The following is a 20,292-nucleotide window of genomic DNA, read 5'->3' as shown; positions in this document are numbered from 1 at the left end:
CCTTTTGAAGCATTTGAAATTGAATAATCTAACAAATATTATGACTTCCTGGAAGGTACAGCTTGTACAAGACGTTTAGGTTGCAGTTTTGTGTAGCCCTGTCTGCAATTATTCGGGCTTGCAGTATAAAGAAAAAAGTCTATTGTTATAAAAAAATGGTTAAGATATAAATAGTTGATAAAAGGTTTAAAAATCATATGTTTTGGTACAAATGCATTTCATTTACAGTTAAGAGTCCAATAATTAAAAGGGTTTCATGATTTAGAGTTATTTTCTGTGCACAATAAATATTGTGGCATGCAGAGGAAACTTTACAAAGAAGCTCACAGAGAGATTGTTATTCAACCCCAAGCTGGTAGGGGGAGCTCTTTATTACAACACACACTGATGCTACACTGTGCTTCGAGGGTCGTCAACAGCATAACAGAACTCACCCATGGTTGCATTCATTCTATAAAACAACAACTGTAAGTGCCTTTGAACCACAGTACAAACACAACATTCAGGATAACAGTTAAAAGTAGTGTAACTATAAACAACAAAACAAGAACATCCAAACAGCAGCACACGTCCCAAGGCATGATGGGAGAGAACTAGCCGCTCCCCCAACACGCCACACAGCCCCCACCTGAGTGGTTAGCTGTCCCCAGCAACCGGCATGTCCATAGCAAAGTCTCTGAGGTGTTGGGGAAGGCGACGGCTTCGTTGAGGACGTTCCGTGGGTCCCCCAGCTGCCTCCGAGGCCAGGTTGGGGGCCTGCAGTTGAAGTTGGGACCCTGACGTCTCCCTGGATGGACTCAAGGGCTGATAGGGTGCCAGGCGATCGCGATGGAGTACGACCACCCTGTTCCGTTTGACCAGCCGCACCCTGTAGACCACGTCGGACAGCCTCTCAAGAACAGTGCAGGGTCCAACCCACTGGCTCATCAGTTTGGGAGAAAGCCCTTTCTTCCTCTCCGGGCTGTAGACCCACACATGCTGACCGGGCGAAAGTCCTTCCCCCTTGCAGCGGGTATCATAAGCTCGCTTCTGCCGGGAACCTGCATCTCGGAGAGCCTGCCTGGTCAACTGATGCACCTCTCGGAGCCGGGCGAGGAGGTTGTGGAGGTAGTCCAACCCGGGGTCCCCGCACACTTCCGGCCCGGGGGGAGATCCAAACACCAAGTCCACTGGGGTACGAAGCTCATGACCGAACATCAAGGCCGCTGGAGTGCACTTAGTAGACTCCTGGACTGCAGAACGGTAGGCCATTAGGACCAGGGGAAGGTGTTGATCCCAGTCACGCTGCTGGTGGGAGGTCAGGATAGCAAGCTGGGTGGCCAGGGTGCGGTTGAAGCGTTCCACCAACCCATCGCGTTGGGGGTGCAGTGGCGTCGTCCGGGTCTTCCTGGTACCCAGCCGCTGACAGACCTCCTTGAACACCGCCATGATGTGGCCATGATGGTCTCTGACCGGCTCCAATCCAACACTGAACCTGGGAAAGGGCAGGGTCCTGGTTCTGGTTGTGTTGCAGCTGTTGGGGATCCATGGCCTCCAGACCCTCAATATCCCCCGCGGCGGACTGGACCTGAAGACTGCTACAATGCCCACCTGGAACAGAGTCATTCTCAGGGCCGCCCTGTGGTGACGCAATCACTGAAGTCATGCCCTCCCGGTCCTCCAAGCGTTGGCAGTACCTGCACTGTTTTTCCTCACAAGGGCGTCGGGAGAGGGCATCTGCATTGGTGTGGAGACGTCCCGCCCGGTGACGGACCTCAAAGTGGTAATCTTGCAACGTCTCCAACCACCGGGCTAGCTGTCCCTCCGGTTCTTTAAAGCTGAGCAGCCAAGTGAGGGACGCATGGTCTGTGCGCAGGACGAACTTCTTCCCGTAGAGGTAGGGTCTGAAATGGCGGAGACCCAGGATGATGGCCAGCAGCTCTCGACGGGTGACACAATAGTTCCTCTCCGGTCTGCTGAGGGAATGGCTGTAGTAGGAGATGACCCGCTCCCCCTCAGGGCCTTCCTGCGACAGTACAGCCCCCACCCCTGTGTTGCTGGCATCGGTGTCCACGACAAAAGGGAGCTGCAGGTCTGGGTAGGCTAGCACCGGTGCCTCAACCAGTGCAGATCGGAGCCGATCAAATGCCACGGCACTGTCCTCACTCCAATGGAACTCCCGGCCCTTCTGTGTGAGCCAGTGCAGGGGGCTTGCAATGGTAGCAAAGTCCTTGACGAAACGCCGGTAGTATGATGCCAGGCCAAGGAAACTCCGCAACTCAGCAATGTTGCCCGGAATGGGCCAGTCTTTCACAGCGGCCACCTTTGCAGGGTCAGTGGAAACCCCTGCTCCGCTCACAACGTGACCCAAGAAGGTCGTCTCCTTTCAGAAGAGATGGCACTTTTTGGGGTGGAGGCGAAGGCCAGCCTGGCGGATAGCGTGGAAAACAGCAGTCAGGTTAGCCAAGGCTTTCTCGAAGTCTGTCGCGTGGACGAGGAGGTCATCCAGGTAGACCACACAGCGGTCGCGGGGGATGTCAGCCAGAACCCTCTCCATTAGGCGCTCGAATGTGGCTGGGGCATTGCAGAGGCCGAAGGGCATCACCTTAAACTGCCACAGTCCCTGGCCAATGGAGAAAGCAGTCTTTGGGCGGGCCTCTGGCGTCAGCTCCACCTGCCAGTAGCCACTGCGCAAATCGAGGGAACTGAACCAGCAGGACCCAGCAATGTCGTCGAGGGCATCGTCAATCCGGGGCAATGGGTAGGAGTCCTTGCGTGTGATGCTGTTGAGTAGACGATAGTCGACACAAAACCGCCAGGTACCATCCTTTTTCCGAACCAGTACAGCCGGGGCTGCCCAGGGGCTGTTTGAGGGTTCGATGATGCCCGCCTCTGCCATTTCCCTGATCTTCTGCTCTGCTGCGGCACGCTTGGCAAGGGGAAGGCGACGAGGGCGGAGGCGGATGGGCCGTGCAGCCCCAGTGTCAATGTCGTGTTGTACCAGGCTGGTTTGCATGCAGTCCTCATCCTTGGCTGCAAAGATGTCGGCAAACAAGTCGAATATCTCTCGCAGCTGCCGTCGCTGATCAGCCTGGAGACCCTCGCAGCTCCTTTGGTATAGGTCCTCGACAGCTTGCTTGGTCTCTGCAGACAGTTGCGGTACTGCTGGTGAAGGGGAGGCCCCTTCCCCCGCCAGCGGCGACAGGTCCTCAGGCTTCCTGACGCTGGCTGAAAAGGTGGAGGCAGGCAGCGGGACTTCCGTTGTGGTGTGGAGCTTCACAGCCTCCGTGCCCAGGTAAAGGATTGCTCGGGACACGTCCACTGTGGCCTCCCATTTGGCTAGCAGGTCCAGGCCAATGATGCATTGGTCCTGGATGCTGGCTAGCCAGAACTGGTGGTCCACGGTGCAGTTAGCAACAGTCACCGGGAGGGATCTTTCCCCCTTAACTTTGGCACGCTCCCCCGTGACTGTGGTGATGTGGAGCTGAGTAGGCTGCCAACCCTGCGGTATTGGGCCATCAGAACCAGGGAGGACTCCAGCCTGTACTAAGGAGAGCGTGGATCCAGTGTCTATCAGGGCTCTACAGGTGGTGCCGGCAAGGTCACAGTCCAGATACAGTCCCCGTGTCTGGCCGAGCCGGCCAACCCGCAAGTGTGATTTGGAGGACAGAGTGGTGGCAGGGGGCAGTTCCTCCGTTGTGCCACCCCGCCTTAGTTTAACGGCAGCTGGGGTGCCAGGCTTTGTGGGCTTGGTGCTGGACAGTAGCGTGCGATGTGGCCTGGTTCTCCGCACCGATGGCAGTTACCCCTGGATTGGCCTCCTGCTCGCCTATTCCCTCGCCGAGATCGCCAGGGTGGTGTGTTGGTGGTTTGGCGGGCCTCCTCCGCCTGGTCGCTCCTTTCATAGTCCGTTTGGCGCACTTGGTGACTTATGCCAGGGCTGCGTGCACCTGGGCTGAGCACATGCTCCACTCTTTCGGCCTCAGTTAGAGCTGCCGCCAGGGTTTCTGGTGCATGCAGACGGATGTGCTCTTGTAGTCTTTTTGGCTGGAGACCCCGGACAAAAGCCTGGAGAGCAAGCTCTTCTTGTGCTGCAGCATCAAAAGCAGGGTACCCTCTACGTGCATAAAGACATAGGTCAGCAGCATAGGCACCCAGACTCTCCTCTTGTCTCCGTGGGCGGTTAGCAAGTTTATCTCGGGCATCATCTGCATGTGTACGGAGGCCAAACCTGCTCTGCATTGCTCTGGCAACAGCAGGCCAACTTAAACGCTCTTCTGGCTGAAGATCTGTGAGGATCTGCAGGGCCCTGCCTTCCAAGGCGAGGGCAACTTGGACAGCTGTCTCCTCTGTTGACCAACCGTTTAGCTGAGCAGCCAGCTGTACCTGGATAAGGTAGGTCTCTGGAGGTGCCTCCCCATTATAGCGTGGCAGCTTCATGCTCCCCCGGACAGGAGCCCCTGATGGCAGCGGCGGCTGGTCGCTCGTGGTCTTGGAGCCTGCAGCATGCCTTGGCGGCTCCGACAGCTCCCCAGTGGGCGGGGGTGTGAGGCTCCATCTGGTAAGCCCCACAGGTCTTCCCCTGGCTGGCTTGCTGCTGCCCGGGGATCTCCCCGCTTCTTCGATTGTGCTCCATTCACTGCTTCCAGGTGCGTGATAAGCTCCTCAATCTTCCTCAGCTCCTCTTCCTCTTTCAGCATAGTGGCCATGCTCTTGGAATCCCACTTCTGACACCAATGTGGCATGCAGAGGAAACTTTACAAAGAAGCTCACAGAGAGATTGTTATTCAACCCCAAGCTGGTAGGGGGAGCTCTTTATTACAACACACACTGATGCTACACTGTGCTTCGAGGGTCATCAACAGCATAACAGAACTCACCCATGGTTGCATTCATTCTATAAAACAACAACTGTAAGTGCCTTTGAACCACAGTACAAACACAACATTCAGGATAACAGTTAAAAGTAGTGTAACTATAAACAACAAAACAAGAACATCCAAACAGCAGCACATGTCCCAAGGCTTGATGGGAGAGAACTAGCCGCTCCCCCAACACGCCACAATATGTTGGGGTGTAACCTAAGATTATTTACCCATCTAATGTCAGTTATCTCAATATTGTATTGTCATTGGTTGTTGTGCTGACGAGCCAGTCAATGTCACTCTTCTCTGTTATGGGGGCGGGACGAGTGGTAACGTTTGTGTGAATCTGTGGGAGCGGACACAGAAGCTAAGTCCGAAGAGAGAGATATCGTAAGGCAACCGTGGTGTGGATTTTGCATCTAAGTGTATCATTGAGGTCGACTACCCGTGGTCCTGATATTACTTATTTGTGATCTGCAAGAGGTAAATGAGACTGTGTGCCTTGACATTTGGACTGTAACTATTCGTTATAGTGATAAAATAGCGTGATATGTGATGCTAACTAGCGCAGCTTACCGCGTTATGTGCTGTGATGCCATGCTGTATGTTTAGCTCTGTGATTTTCAGTCAAAGCATGCTAATGCTAAATCGTTATGTGATAGCATTTGGTATTGTAGCTCAAGTGTTTTAATATGTTTAGAAGCCGAGGGACGCTCTGAAAGGAGAGGGAGAGAGAGGTTTCTGCCCGGATGGACCCTGCTGTTTTCTCACCCCTGGCTGTTTCCTCGCCCCTGACTGTTTTCTTACCCCTGACTGTCTTCACTACTGGTGAACTAACTGCCCGTTTCTGATTGCCCCACTAACAAACTCATTGGACTCGTGAGTACTAACTGGAACTAAAGTGCACGTATTTTGTTTATGGCTCAGTTTGAGTGAAGCGGCCATCAGTTTTAGGCCTCACCGCACCCGAACTTCGAATCAGGCCTGCAACAAGCACGTGCTACAGGTGTAGTGTGGACAGGTTAAAGTGTGTGTGTGTGTGTGTGTGGGCCCACTGTTACAAATTCGGTTTAAATTGAGTAAGTGTGTAGTTTTAATCAAAGTTATTATCAAAGGTTGAAATCCATTTTAAAGGTGTGAGCTGTTGTAACTGAAATAACAGTTGGCACCTAAGAAAAAGGTATTTTGTGTGGATAATCTTTTATTTATAATCCATGTAGTCACATTTACAGTGTTTTTTTGTTTGTTTATTTTAATTCAATTCATTTTATAAAAGTAACTGTTTATATTAATTTCTTTGCTGTCTAAATAAATACCCGGTGAGGGATAAATTTGTGTAAAGTACAGTTGTGGTGGTCCTTATTAGTTAAATTAGAGGGTATCAGGTATCATTATTAGTAGCACTACGAACCCAGGCCCAGTCTCATTGTACTATATACTCTAGCTTTACCATAGCTACGTGGGACCTGGGTTACATTTGGTAAATGAAATTCTACTGTCACCTTGGTCTCTCAGTGCTAACAGCATTACAGTTTATGGATACACCTTGCTAATCAGGCTCGCTGTCATTACCTGATGCCCAAGCACACCACCTTCTCACCAACATACATCGTTCAGGCATATAATTATGACCACCTGCCTAATATTGTGTTGGTTTCCTTTTCTGCTGTCAAAATAGCCCAGACCTGTCGACGCATGGACTCCACTAGACCCCTGATGGTGTGCTGTGATATCTGGCAGCAAGATGTTAGCAAAAAATCCTTTAAGTTCTGTAAGTTGTGAGGTGGGGCCTCAATGGATCAGCACATCCCACAGATCCTCAACTGAGAGGCAGCTCAAGCAAAGGCGCTTTAGCACGCCCCGTCTTATCTACTTTAGCATCGCTTGACCATCCGATATGAAAGTAAAAGACATCACAAAGTTCAAAGCAATACACCATCTGACCTTTTAGAAAAGCAAGTATTTATGACTCTCACAGATGATGCAGCTCATCAAGCCAATTACTGCTGGAGTTTTCATCTCAGCTCCTCATATTTTTATATGGTTTTAAACTTTTAAACATTTAACAGCATCTTAAACCCACATGTGAACCAAGAGCTGAAGGTTTTTACAACAAGTGGTCAGCGATATATACCAAGAGATATGTTAAAAGAAAGTGAAGTTAAGATTGCAGCGTCCTCTAGTTAGTCATTTTTATTATCTTTATTTTAAGTTATTTTATTGACCGATTAACTTGCCCACAAACCGGATTCCTTTATGTTTGGAGCATTAACATTCTCAGCTGCACATTCATACATTTTTATTTAGCTGACTGTGTTAGAAACCTCAGGATTTATAGGCATAAAAAGAGATTTTGCATGTGAGTATTCCACAAAGCTGAACAAATAGGGGCCGTATTTTAAACAGCTAAAAGGCTTCTATCACCCCACTTTAAATCAACTTACATTGCCTGCCCTGGTGCATACAACAGTGAATGTATGAACTGCATGTAAGTGTCTCCTAAAAACACTACTCAGCCTGGGTAAACTGTTTTTGAGTGTCTTTAGACTGCACTGTACTTGTCTCTGGCTGACAAAAACACCACATGCAGTGGTGCTGGTGACAGGTAGGGTATATCTTATGTATATGTGTGTGTCAGTGTGAGTGTGGCAGCATTAGTGTGTAGATGTGTAGGGGCACGTCTGGACAGAGTAGGCCTGTCTGCACTGTAAAAAAAAAATCCTAAAAAAACAGTAATATTCCAGCAGCTGGGGCGCCAAAATAATACCAGAAAATAACAGAAAATAACTTTCTCATAAAAATACGGTTATGTTCAGTAATGACAATACAGTTTGTTGCCCTAATTTTACATGGGATTTTGCCTTTTTCAAGTGCTTTTAAACATTAAATTAGGAACATTTTAACGTGATTAAACAATGAAATTACCTATAAACAAGGTCAATGAATGCGGCAATATGAATAATAATACTTAAATGTACAGAAATATACAGTTAACAGTTGGTTTAAATAATAATGGATTGCATTCATATAGCACTTTTCGAGACCCTCAAAGCGCTTTACAATTCCACTATTCATTCACACACTGGTGAAGGCAGCTAGAGTCGTAGCCAGAGCTGCCCTGGGACTGACTGAAAGAGGCGAGGCTGCCATATCGCACCATCGGCCCCTCTGGCCATCACCAGTAGGTGGTAGGTGAAGTGTCTTGCCCAAGGACACAACGACCGAGACTGTCCAAGCCAGGGCTCGAACCGGCAACCTTCTGATTACAAGGCGAACTGCCAAGTCTTGAGCCACGATCGCCCCAAACAACGTTATTTGATGTAAAGTTTATAAGAATCATTTTATATATTTTTCCATAGCATTACATTTGAATTTAACAGTTCAATCTTTCAAATAACGGACAAATACTTGTGAAATTATGATACATTTGTGAATGTATTTTAACAATCTACATATGCACATGTACAGACAAATACATTTAAAAAAACAAGAAAATTATGTTTTATTACATTTACAGTGGTTTTACGTTATTTTACATTTGAAATGTGAAATCACAGTCTAATTATGTGAATTTAATGATATTCTAGAAGAACAGTACAAAACTGTAAAATACACAGTAAAATACTTTCATATAACAAATTTTTTTTACAGTGTGGTGTTTGTGAAGAGGGTGCGTGTTTGTTGTGGAGATGTGGCGCTGTGCAGAGTGGACGGCGAAGAGAGCCATTAGTGGAGGACGGCTGCTGATTAGAGTTGAACTTCTACTCTCCTTCACTTATCGCACACACACAGACACACATACCCTGCTGAGATAGCAGGTGGGCAAGAGGCTAAGACATGCCAAACATGTATGTGAGTGTGCGTATATGTTATCTGGGCTGTTATGAATCTTCTTGAGCCTGGACAGCGTGGCGTGTGACTGAAGGGCTAAAGTTTTAGAGGTTGTAGTGATTAGGAAGAAATAAACAGTAGCAGCGGGCAAGAGATGGCACTGCGACAAGGCCACAGCAACAGAATGGACGCCTATGACCCAGGCGGTTTAAATAATTTAAACTCTAAATTTATAACAAAACATCTAAATGTTTCCACAGACAATAGACAGCGTCCTTAATGGTATCTTCTCCCAGAAGGCTATTAACCACCTAACGTGAATTTTTTTTTAAAACATATTATATACAGAACAAATCTGAAAGGTCTAGAAAGGGCCTTACACTGGTTTCTTTCTCAATTCCAGCAGGGAACAAATCCTCTGGTAGCAAAAATAAGGTTTGGTGTACCGAAATCGGTAACACTTTATAATATGGCCCAAAACTAAGGAATTAATTCCCCTGCAACTAACAGGAAGTTTAGTGTATTATACTTGAATTTACGATGTAATTATATTTTCCTACAAATATATAAAGGCAGGGACACTAGGAAGAGGTTCACAAGTCAGGTTTTTACAGGAAACAAATAATTAAACTAGGAAATTTAAACAAGTGTGCAATTTCATGGTAATTTGGGGTGTGGGCATTTTAAGGAGTGGTCTTGCCTTTTTACATGTGCTACTTAATACCCATTATGTTTGTATGTATGGTGGGTGTTCTATTAATGAACTGTGCTTTTATTTTACCAATGTAAGGGTGATAAGGACTGTTCTCTACCAACTAATGAGACAAAATAAATCCCATAAAAATTTGAAGGCTTATGTAACCTCATAATGATGGAGCCAAGTCTAACTTATTGTTTTTTCCTTCATAATAACTGTTCAGACATAGCTTTCAAAAGGAGTGTACAAGAAAGTAAAAATACTAGTTAGGCAAGGTGAAGCCACTCCACAGTACGGCCTGCAAGAAGTACAGTGTACTTACAATGTAAAATGAGAAAATGCTGTTTGTTTATCAGCAAAATTACAAACCAACTTTACTTAAAATTACTTACAATTAAATTATTTCTTCATTCCTGCAAACTTCATTAAGTTTTCCAATATTTAAAATTACTGGTTTAAATTACTTGACACAGAAGTTAAAATGACTTACAAAGTACTTAAATGTTCATTATAATTATTTCCTTGTTTCCTCTTACCCTCCTTATTCTAGTGAACTTACCTCTGATTATTTGTTGGTAAATATAATTACATAGGGATTTCATATAAATACATATATATTTAGTTATTTATTTATAGGCTGTATTATAAAGTGTTATCTAGAAGTGTATGGGAAAAAGACCCAAATACTCACTTGATTTACAATATCAATAAACACTTTACTGATATGTTAATGATCTACTTTGCTAGTTTCAAGTCGCAGTTAATAAGGCATGATGTCAGTTTTTCATAAAACAGGATAATGAAGGGTTAATGTATTGATTAACTCGTGACTGAAGAGCTGCTACCATAAGAGTGTGCAGTGTCCTTTGTTTCTCAGTTAGATCAACACCTTGCTCGTCTGGTTTCATAAAACAACATGGGTGACATCAGAGTGGCTAAGCCAATGTATTACATACAGTCTATGCTCGCTAATAGCAGTGACAAACTTTTATGCAGTTACATCAGCACAACATAAAGAAATAAAGAGGAGATAAGTGCAGACACTTTTCCCCCTTTTCTTTTTAAGCATTATGACACTGAAGAACAGATGAGCCAATTACTGCTTTACAATCTTGGTCAAAGACAGGAAGCTGCCACTTTTGCTGTATGAAAATATGTCTTTTCTATATGCAGAGCCTCCCAGGTTATGAATCGAGCTGTCCTGTGTCTCCCTGTTGCCTGACAGGAATGATCAAAGAAGGCGTTCACCTTTCATACATCGAGTCATATCAGATCACAGATTTCTGTGTCGGGAGCAAAGCGCTGTCACAGCTCCTGCGGCCTTCCTTTTAATATTCATCCGGCTTCAGCTTCAACTCGTGTCGTGCCATTTGATGTGCTGAAGCAGAACCCGGGGAGCGCTCTGGCACCTCGGTGCAGAAACTTTATTTAAAAACTTTGGCTGTCTGCGTGGGCGGGAGCTGTTCCCGCCCGGCCACAGCTTCGCTGGTCTCTTCTCAGAGATCTCCGGGGGGAAACCAGAAATAATGACCCGTGACCTCAGAGGCAGATGATGGAGGTTGTGGGACGGCTCTGTGACGTAAAATGTCTTGATTAAGTACCCCTGTTTACTCAGCTGACTGCCAGAACACAGAATCGGCAAATGGAGGCAAAGCGGGAGAAAAAGATGAGGGGAGAAAATCCTGAGATGTGGACAGGGGGCAGAAATGCAAATATAGTAGAAAAACCGAGCCAAATAGCCAGGCCAGAATGGGAAGGAGGTGAGAGGACCAGAAGATGAAAGAGAAAGTGGCTACGATTCAATTGACCCTCTTAGGGACGAGACTGTGACTGAACTTAGTGCTTCCCCTTTGATCATGAGACATGGCGAAAATCGCTGCAATATGGGCTATGAAAATGTAAGAAGAAGTTGCAGCGGAGACGGGGATAGACGGTGGTAGAGAGAAATCAGAAACCAGCACAAAGCCAAGCAGAGCAGGAGTGCTGCACTTTCCTTTTCTTTTTTTTTAAAGGAGGGGGAATAAAAAGAGTAATATAAGGAAAAAGAGGCAGAAATGGAAAGTATATGATGTCCCGCTCAAGCAAAACTCATTCATTTTAGTCACCATATTGTAAATTACACTACGGATCTGCGAGAGCCGAAGTAATGAGGAGCTTCTGAGAGGTTCGTAGGAAAAACATACTGAGTTAATTAATAGAGAAAGAACATTGCTGGAAAGGATTTTTACGGCTTCAAAAAGCTAAAAGGACAGAGTTCAAACCATATTGTTTTAAGTGGAACAACTGGAAATTACAAAATGCAGAAAGTAAAGCCAGATTTTTGTTCTTGGCAGACTAACCGCTCTCTGGTAACAGTTCCAAAGGTTTGGTGCCAAAATTTTGATGCTTGTGGAAAAACATCAACACTTGTAATAATTATCCAACGTGATCCTAACATAGTCAATAATAAGCTGTTACTGACACAAATGCTGATTGATCGGCTAAAGATGAGAATAAATTAAGTGAAGCATTCTAGTGTCCTCAAGAATGGATAAAGATCAGACCGTCACACGGCACATCAAACAATGTATATTTGGATGCCTTTTATTTTGAAGGAGACTCAAACTCTCTTCCTAGGTAAGAGGGATAGGACTGTTTAAAGGTCCACTTGTCACGAGCCACGCGAATTCAAATTTTTCAGTCTAACATGCAAAGGAAGTACGAAGACACGAGACATGAAGCAGACGTATGCAAACCTACAGTGTCATACTCTCTCATATCATGGCCACAATTAATTTTGATCACTGTCACAGAAATCACACAGTGTGATTTGTTTAATTTGGTTCATTTGTTTCAGCCCTTTTTCTTTTATTTTTACATTGTAATCCAAATAACGGTTGAATCATGTGATTCAGATTGTTTTAAAGGTGCATTTTTCCCTGTCTTGAGTTGACTGAGTTGTCTGTCTGCTGCTCCACTCCTCCCTGGTTAAGCAAAAGAGGAGGCTGAGGGTGCAGCCAGTCTAATACATAGGCCTAAACCATCTAAATAAACACCATGAAGGGGAAAGGCTTTCTCTGTATCAATTTTAGTTGGTGCACATTTGACCTTTGACCTCTCTCAGTATATTGAACTAAAGGTCAAAGTGATAATAATGCTATAAAGAGCTATTTAATACCATGTTACTTACTGCCATTGTTTGTATTGACAACATATAGGCATATATGGAGTGATGATGGGGATCATCACGTCACTTTGGACCTCTGACCTCTTCTTCGAGGTCAAACAAGGTCAAGCTTTCATAAAATGTCTTTTACCTTTAAAACTGTGCGTAAAGTTCTACTGCTTTTTTTGTAGTTTGCATCAAAATGTGTCACATTTGACCTCTGACCTCACTTTTACACTTCATGGCTGTCTGTTTCAGATTTACCCCAAAATGCGTTTTATATTTAAAGGAAGTATCGAGGGAAAGAGAATGAGCTGCCTAGTTATAAACTGCTCAAGTTATTCATGTCCAGTTATTTACAAATCAGTAGCTGTTATTCATGATCTGCTCCTACATAATGTTGGTGAAACCAAAGTAAACATCTGTCATTTTTACTGTGCTACAAACTTCTTCAAGTCAGTTTAAAAAGATCAAAGAAAACAAAATTAATATATGGAAAATACAAAACTAAAACTGCCCAAGGTTAGCTTCTCTGTTTCCAGTGCTCTGTGGTTTTTATACTTTGAATATTTTGTAACTTTTTTGGGTTAAATAAAACAAGTTGTTTGAACAGTGCACGTGTCAGAGTGTACGCTGAGAGCACAACACCCCAACTTTTAAAAAGAGATGGGTGACCTTTCTTACAGTGCTGTTGCATCTTAACACAAAAGCTGCGTTAAGTAATATTCTCATGTTAACAAAGAAACAAAAGAGTTTCTGTGATGTTTCTATGACGCAGCAGCAAGGATTCAGCTCACGATTTGGTGGAGAACGAATTGGAGCTAAAAGAAGAATGAACACATTCATCAGCTGCACGCATATTCAAACCACAAATAAATGTTAACATTGCTCTGTGTCTGCTTATTGGTGAAGCCATAAGAGAGTGGGGTAAGGGGTTAAGAAGTTATTTAATCATTTGTTTTGAGTGCTAGTCGGTTGGCCTTGATCTCTCAGCAATCTGTGATGAAAAGCTAAAAGTCTGATGCTTTTAGATCAATTCTTCTTTTGATCTCTGAATCAGAATGCACTGCGAATGAATCAACAGCAAGAAAAGCAAAAACTGAAGACACGGATGTGGATGTTCCCATTAAAGCTTTGGAACAATGTTCTGTCATCTGCTTTTTTGCCTCTTTTGAATAATCTTTGCAGGCTGCCATCTGTAGCTTTAACATGGTTCTCACGCCACACACGGGGACCTTTCTGGGGGTTTTCCACAACCTCCTGACACAGGGCACTGCCTCCCACTTCTTTGTCCATACATGTATGTTTGGAGATGGACCTGTGGTCCACAAGGTACAAAGTGAGCTATCGTTCATATGCCACTTCCTCTCCACTTCATCTTCTTTTTGTCATTCTCTTGTGTTTCTCCCCACAGACACGTTTATGTCTTTCTGTTCTTTATGTCTGTCTGTAGTGTCTTCTGTGCTGTTTCACCCTCCTCTCCTCCCCCTGCCCTCTCTTCTCCCAGTGCCCCAGTCCTTCAGCCTCTATCTCTATCTATATAAGCACATCAAAACAAACTATAACTCAAGATGGACCACCGCAGCCTCCCACCAGTTCCCATTAAAAGACACAGGCACGGAGAAGAGAGAAGATGGGAAGGATGAGGATGGGGACAGAGTGGGAGTTCTGGGAGGGAACAAATGGCCAGATAACACTGACATAATGAGAGAAAATGAGAGAGATGACAGCAGAGCGGATACAGGAGGTGGACCGGGAGGGGAAGGGAGAGGGAAAAAAAACAGGCGAGGTGAGATGGGCTGCGGAGCTGTGTAAAAGTTAGGAAATGAAGCACATCAAATAGATTTGACACTATCGAAAAAGGAGGAAGAGGAAGAGATGGAAGGTGAGAGATTAAAGAGAAATAGAAGCGACTGATTCAGGTGGGAGTTGATTAGTGGACTGGAAATTAGGAGAAATTCCCGCACAGCTAGTGAAGCACAGCAAGAAAGGGAAAGAAAGGGTGGATAAGGGGAAGGAAGGAGCACTGAATGAAAAAAAAGAGGATCCAGCATGGCCGGGGGGAAATGTAGAAAGTGAGATGAAAGAGTAAACCGTGGAAGAGTTGGAGGGAGGGCAGGATGAATGCATTCAGTGTGGTCTCCTGGCAATTTGTGAAATAGTGACGAAATGTGATCTATTTGTTCGGCTACGTGGACACACATTTTCCGTTTTGTTGTGCCACTCGGCTTGACTTTGAAACTAATGTATTACAAGTGGGAATATGTCTTCTGCCAGAACCACATATGTTTGGTTTGGTTTTTTCAAGACTGTTGTCTGATCACCAGGAGTGCAGTATTTTAACCCGAACCACATTTTTCTAACCCAAACCAAGTAGTTGACCAAAACTAAGCATACATACACTGGATACACACATACAGAGTAGACAGTGCTTTACTTTTGTTATAAAAGCAGTGTGATCTGATGCAGAGCTGCCCTCAGACAAAGTACAGCCACCCCCACCAGTCAACCAGGAAATGTATCCAGGCACAGGATGCAACAACAGCCAAGACTCTACAAACCTCAGCTCTCAATATCACACCACATGCACTCGATAATGAAGTTCAAGTTCACACTGGGAATGGATTACTTTCTATAAAAGGCTTTAACTAAGAAATCCATGCACATTTACGATTTTAAAGATATTGTTCATCTTCTAAAATTATGGATGGATGAAGAAACACAGCAAAGACGTCTTAAACTTCATTTTTCTAGCTTGATAGGTAAATTTGTTGACCAATAGTATCGAACGACGCTGTCCTTTTTTGAAAGGTTTTCTGAATAACTATCCATACAGTGTTTTCCACACTCAGAGTTTACTCCAGGCATATTTGATAGTTAAGGTATAAATTATATTGTGATCTTTTTTTTATCCTTCTGAGAGAACAACACCTCCTGCAACTGATACAGGGAAAAAATCCCCTCACTTTCCTGACCGACTTGTTTGCCAGCCAAGTAGATGTTCCATCAAAATAACTCAGCTGTACGAATGTCGTAGTTCGACAGACCCCAGTGCTAACCATAACCTGCAGATAGAGTAGAATTAGATCGCCTCACAACACTAACTAATGCTATGGTGCAGAACAAGGACCAGAATTTCTTAGGCCGTTCAAAAAGCCAGTAAAATCCAGTATTGATCAAGTGCTACCAATTGGTAAGATATCTACATAACGCCTTGTGCTAGACGTGCTTTTTGATTGATACGTGTTTTTGAATCTTTGTGTTATCTTAATTCAACAAAGATATGCAAAGAGTAACTTTTTGTGTATGTGTGTCCAACAGAGGTGTAAAAATCTGTTCTAGTGCTGACTATTCATCAGGATATAACTGTAATTTGCATTTGCATAACAGGACAGTATATTTCCTGAGACTTTATCAATGCAGCCTTGTTGCTAAAGGGGTGGCAACATAGTTGCTCAATCAGTCAGTCTGTTTTAGTCCAACAGAACCTGGTTGCTTTGCAATACAATTTTTCACAACTCCTGATCACTCCCACAGGAAGGTTTCGGAATGTAATGTCTCAACAAGTACCCAGTGTATTAAATGGTCAATACAGCAACGTCAGGACAGAAACTCATGCAATTGCAAAACTAATAGCATTAGTTTTGCAATTGCAGCTTTAGCTGTACTTTTTGTTTTTTGCTAAAATTAACATGCTAATAATGAGTTTAACATAATCAGCATGTTACATTCCCATGCCAAGTCATGCCAAGATGATTTAGCAACACCTAACCTGCATAAATGCCTAATGTTGTTTATTGCGCCATGGTATTATAGATTCCTGTATGCCAAGTTCTCTGGTCTACAGACGTACGACACACAGTCACCATAGAAACTTTGTGTGTTCACAAATATAAGCACATGTCTAATGGATGTTAATACAGTATAAAACCGTGTTATGCAACAACCTGCAGAAAACCTATAAAAGTTATCGACTTCCAGCCTCAGCGAATCATAATCCTGGCCAGGGATGTAGCTTTAATGGCTGCTCCTATCAGATTATGAAACTGCAGCCAACATCCCAACGGTAGTCTCATGCTAGTGGAGAGGCGAGGAATGTAAAACGATTCAGTCCAGGCCATGAATGAAGTTGAAATGAGGCTGATTAGATCCCTTCTGCTTTGCTCTGCCCTCTAGCCAAGGAAACACCAAAATGACTTGTTATTCTTGTGCTGGAGCCAGAAACCACTCAATGTCTCTTATTTTGGACTTCGAGATATCACAACAGGGTATCGGATCGACTCGAAATGTCTGCGTCAATCAGAGGGCTCAGAAGTATTTCCTGATATCAGGATACGATTTGATCACATTGCGTGTGTGTGTGTGTGTGTGTGTGTGTGTGTGTGTGTGTGTGTGTGTGTGTGTGTGTGTGTGTGTGTGTGCGTGTGTCTGAGAAGTGGCCCTAAGTGAAGATGAGGGGGAATATAAAAAAAGAAGAGAAAGAATATAAAGGAGAAGAGGCCTATTTAGGGTAGGAGACTGCCAGAGCCCTCATTTAAAGACAGCAAGCAGGTTTTACAACCAGCTAAGGAATGCAGACATGAATCGGCTTTTATTATTTTACACAGAGCAGTGGTGAGCTACCAGCAGCAAATATCTCTATCTCACCACATTTAAAGCTTTCTTCGCCCATTTAGCCTAATGTTTTTAACCAAACTTCAGTACTTCTGTTTCCATATTTTTTGTCATACACCTGTATGCATGCAAAAACCTTATTCTTCCACAACACGGTCTCCTCAAAAATGTAATAAACTTGTGATCCAATCTCCATCCATGTATCCATTCATCTAGTCTTCTAAGGCTGGGTACATCCTGTACAGGTCTCACTATAGTACTATAGCGAAGTCACATCACAGGAGGTGGCTCAGCTTTGCTTTCATTATATATTATATTCATTATATGCTAAAGACCATATCTTATTAGTTGTTAGCAATGAGGCTATGTGTCACTGCCTGCTCACTCAGCCACTGCGATAACTTAGAAAGTCAGTCATTAGAGTACCCTTAGCCACTTCCAAATTAGCTACCTAATGTGGTGAGACGTCAACCTGACCTTCCAGTTCTGAGGCTCACACATTGTTATTAGTATAGGGTCAGGCTACATGAGGCAGAATCCTTCAGGCTTTTTCTATTTTCACTGGTTGCCTTTACTCCTACCATTTTTGCTCGGTGCTAAGCACCGTGTCTCTGATTCTTGCTTGATTGTTGTTCAGTTTGTTGGTAGGGTGTGTCTGCGAGAGAGAAATGTTATAGCAGAATGTTAAAATTAGTCTTACTTTAGCATGTTAGCACAGTAGCTAGCATTAGCCTAGCATTAGCCTAGTCTTTATATCATTCCGACAAAAGGAAATACTCTTGCATTGCATTTTTCTGTGCAGCTGAAACACTGGGCATGCTTTCCTATATATGTGATGAACTTCTTACATATAATATTAATACATGTATATATAATACACACATATATGCATATATAATAATAGTAATGATACATGTAATATGTAAAGAACTATCTCATAGAGATAGTAAATTACTAGTTACAGCTTTCCTTTATGCCCTTTAAGGAGTATAAATTCATTATATTTTCAGTCTATAAAGTCCAGTAGAGTTTTTATTGTTTCTGGCAGAGTGGGACTCATCCACTCAGGAGTCTCATTGTAAACCTACACAAAAGTGATTTGCAACAAATGGTTGATGAGTGAATTTGTTGCAGCGTGGAAGACAACAATCAAACATTAGGCCAGTATTCAACAATACACATTTAAAATGAACTCTGAGTGATTAAGCTGGGACTTCAATTTCAATACAGTTAGCTTTAGAAGCAAAGGAAGCGTAACATTCCCTGGTTAAAGTTTTTCATACATGGGCAGCAAATGCTTTTTTCTCATTAATGTGTGCCGATAAAAAGATTACACAAATTTTTTGTGGTTAGGACTGCAGTATATTAGTATGCTCTATGGTGCATTACAATTGCCATTTACACTGTTTCCTGATATTCTCCACACAAATGAATGATTCTACTATTACTGGATATTAAAAAAAATAGATATACAAGTCATTGTACTTCGTTAGATTTCCAAAAGAGTAAACAGCTTAACTTTTCAACAACCAGCATTAAAACTCCTAAAAGCTAAAGTTAAGAAATCTGATCCATCTTTTTTTTAATAGCATAGGGTCCATCAGTGGTGTATTTAGGAAATAAGTATACAAACAGAAAGTCTGCTAACAACAGGATCATAACTCTTAGCTTATAATGAGAAATGGATTGATGAAGTGAGGGCAAACATTTTTGGTGGCTTTTAGGTACAATCAGCAAACTCAAAAAAAGCTCAAGGGTCATGACCCATAGAGTCTGATCCCAAACTATATGAATACCTTTAATGATGGTGATGATGAAAAGGTTTCATAAGACAAGTCAAAGTATCCACCCTGTGGATGTGTGAGCATCAGAAGTGGACCATGTAGCAATGGAAGGTGGTCTGGTCTGATGATCGATGGCCTCATGTTTTCTTATACCTCATGTGTTTGCATGCACAATATTAGACAGATGATTGCAAAAGGGTTAGATAACATTACCCAGTGAAAATATGCCCAAAAAATAGTTGCTACGTTCCATATTAATACCCCATTCACGCTTAAGCAAGTTGCTGATTACAAAAATGTTGGTTCAGAGTGTGCATGATGGAGTCTTCCTCTGTCTGTCTAAACGAGCTGCCTTCTTGTCGGACCTCAGGCAAGCTAATAGCCTGCAATAATTAACTGAATACAATATTCAAATTTTATTCAGCCTAACAAGAGTTAACAGGAGCTAACAGTCAGTTATTTATAATTCTCAGATAAATATTAATTTATATTATTCAAGGATATGCTTGAATAAATGAAGCATTTTAGGGACAGTGTAAGTCAGATATCTAGCACTGCTCCTGGAAAAAACACGCCTCTAAGACCGGAACTTCGTGACCTACGATAGAAATGTTAAAATTAAAACTCCTTTATGTAATTTGCACTGATAGCACTAGTGCTGCTACAAATGGTGAAGTTGCAAAAAGTTGCAACATAAAATATTCACACTGCAAAGTGCCCATCAGACTGTTAGCGCTCACGTAAGAAAGCTGAATAGCCTGTCTGCAAAAACAAATAATGCTACTTGTTTATGTACTTCTATGTACATCTTAAGCCTCTGTGAGTGTATCATCATTACAGACCTCACTGTATATGATATACGTTCCCCTCCACTGGTGCATGTGCATAGTATATATCCATGTGTGAGTGTGTGTTTGCGTGTAAGTAAGTGTGATGGATGATTGTGTCTGGGCAGCAGCATTGAACGCCGAGCCAAGAGAGTCTGTAAGGGGTCGACTCAGGCCGTCTGCTAGGGGTGTACTCTCTCTCTCTCTCGTTCTCTTGCCCTAAACACATATAGTAGCGTGTCAGCGATGATAAAGCGAGGCTACACAATGCAGAGTTCCCCCAGGTATACTTAGCAAGGCAAACCCAGCCTCACAGACAAAACGCTGTCATTTCGCAAGACAACAATAGAACGGTATAAAAACAAGACAACGCAGACTTCACTGGCAAAATAACTGAATGAGGAAGTAATCCATATTAACCCGACTGTGTCGGATTTTCAGTGGCAGTAAGTTACATACAGGGAATCCCACATATCCACATACACACAGTATAGATACTCCAGAGTTCTTAGATGACACAATGCCTCCGTTGAGCAGGAGTACCTCTTGG

The 20,292-nt window shown here is 43.5% G+C and overlaps 1 long non-coding RNA gene and 1 pseudogene across 1 annotated transcript; one reads left to right on the top strand and one right to left on the bottom strand.

Annotated features, from left to right (window-relative positions):
* Positions 1–321: 321 nt before the first annotated feature.
* Positions 322–4,419, bottom strand: LOC146702652 (uncharacterized; annotated as a pseudogene).
* Positions 4,420–5,097: 678 nt separating this feature from the next.
* On the top strand, positions 5,098–6,190 carry LOC146702651 (uncharacterized). Its single transcript, XR_014921877.1, has 2 exons — positions 5,098–5,327; positions 5,545–6,190. It is a non-coding gene; the product is annotated as an uncharacterized LOC146702651 (long non-coding RNA).
* Positions 6,191–20,292: the final 14,102 nt, after the last annotated feature.

This window comes from Copadichromis virginalis, linkage group LG8 (assembly GCF_057382275.1).
Source record: "Copadichromis virginalis isolate Kocher_CV1m ecotype Utaka linkage group LG8, C_Virginalis_male_GT1.1, whole genome shotgun sequence".
Lineage (NCBI taxonomy): Eukaryota > Metazoa > Chordata > Actinopteri > Cichliformes > Cichlidae > Copadichromis > Copadichromis virginalis.
Note: the sequence above shows the minus strand (reverse complement) of the source record. Positions and strands in the feature narration are given on the sequence as shown.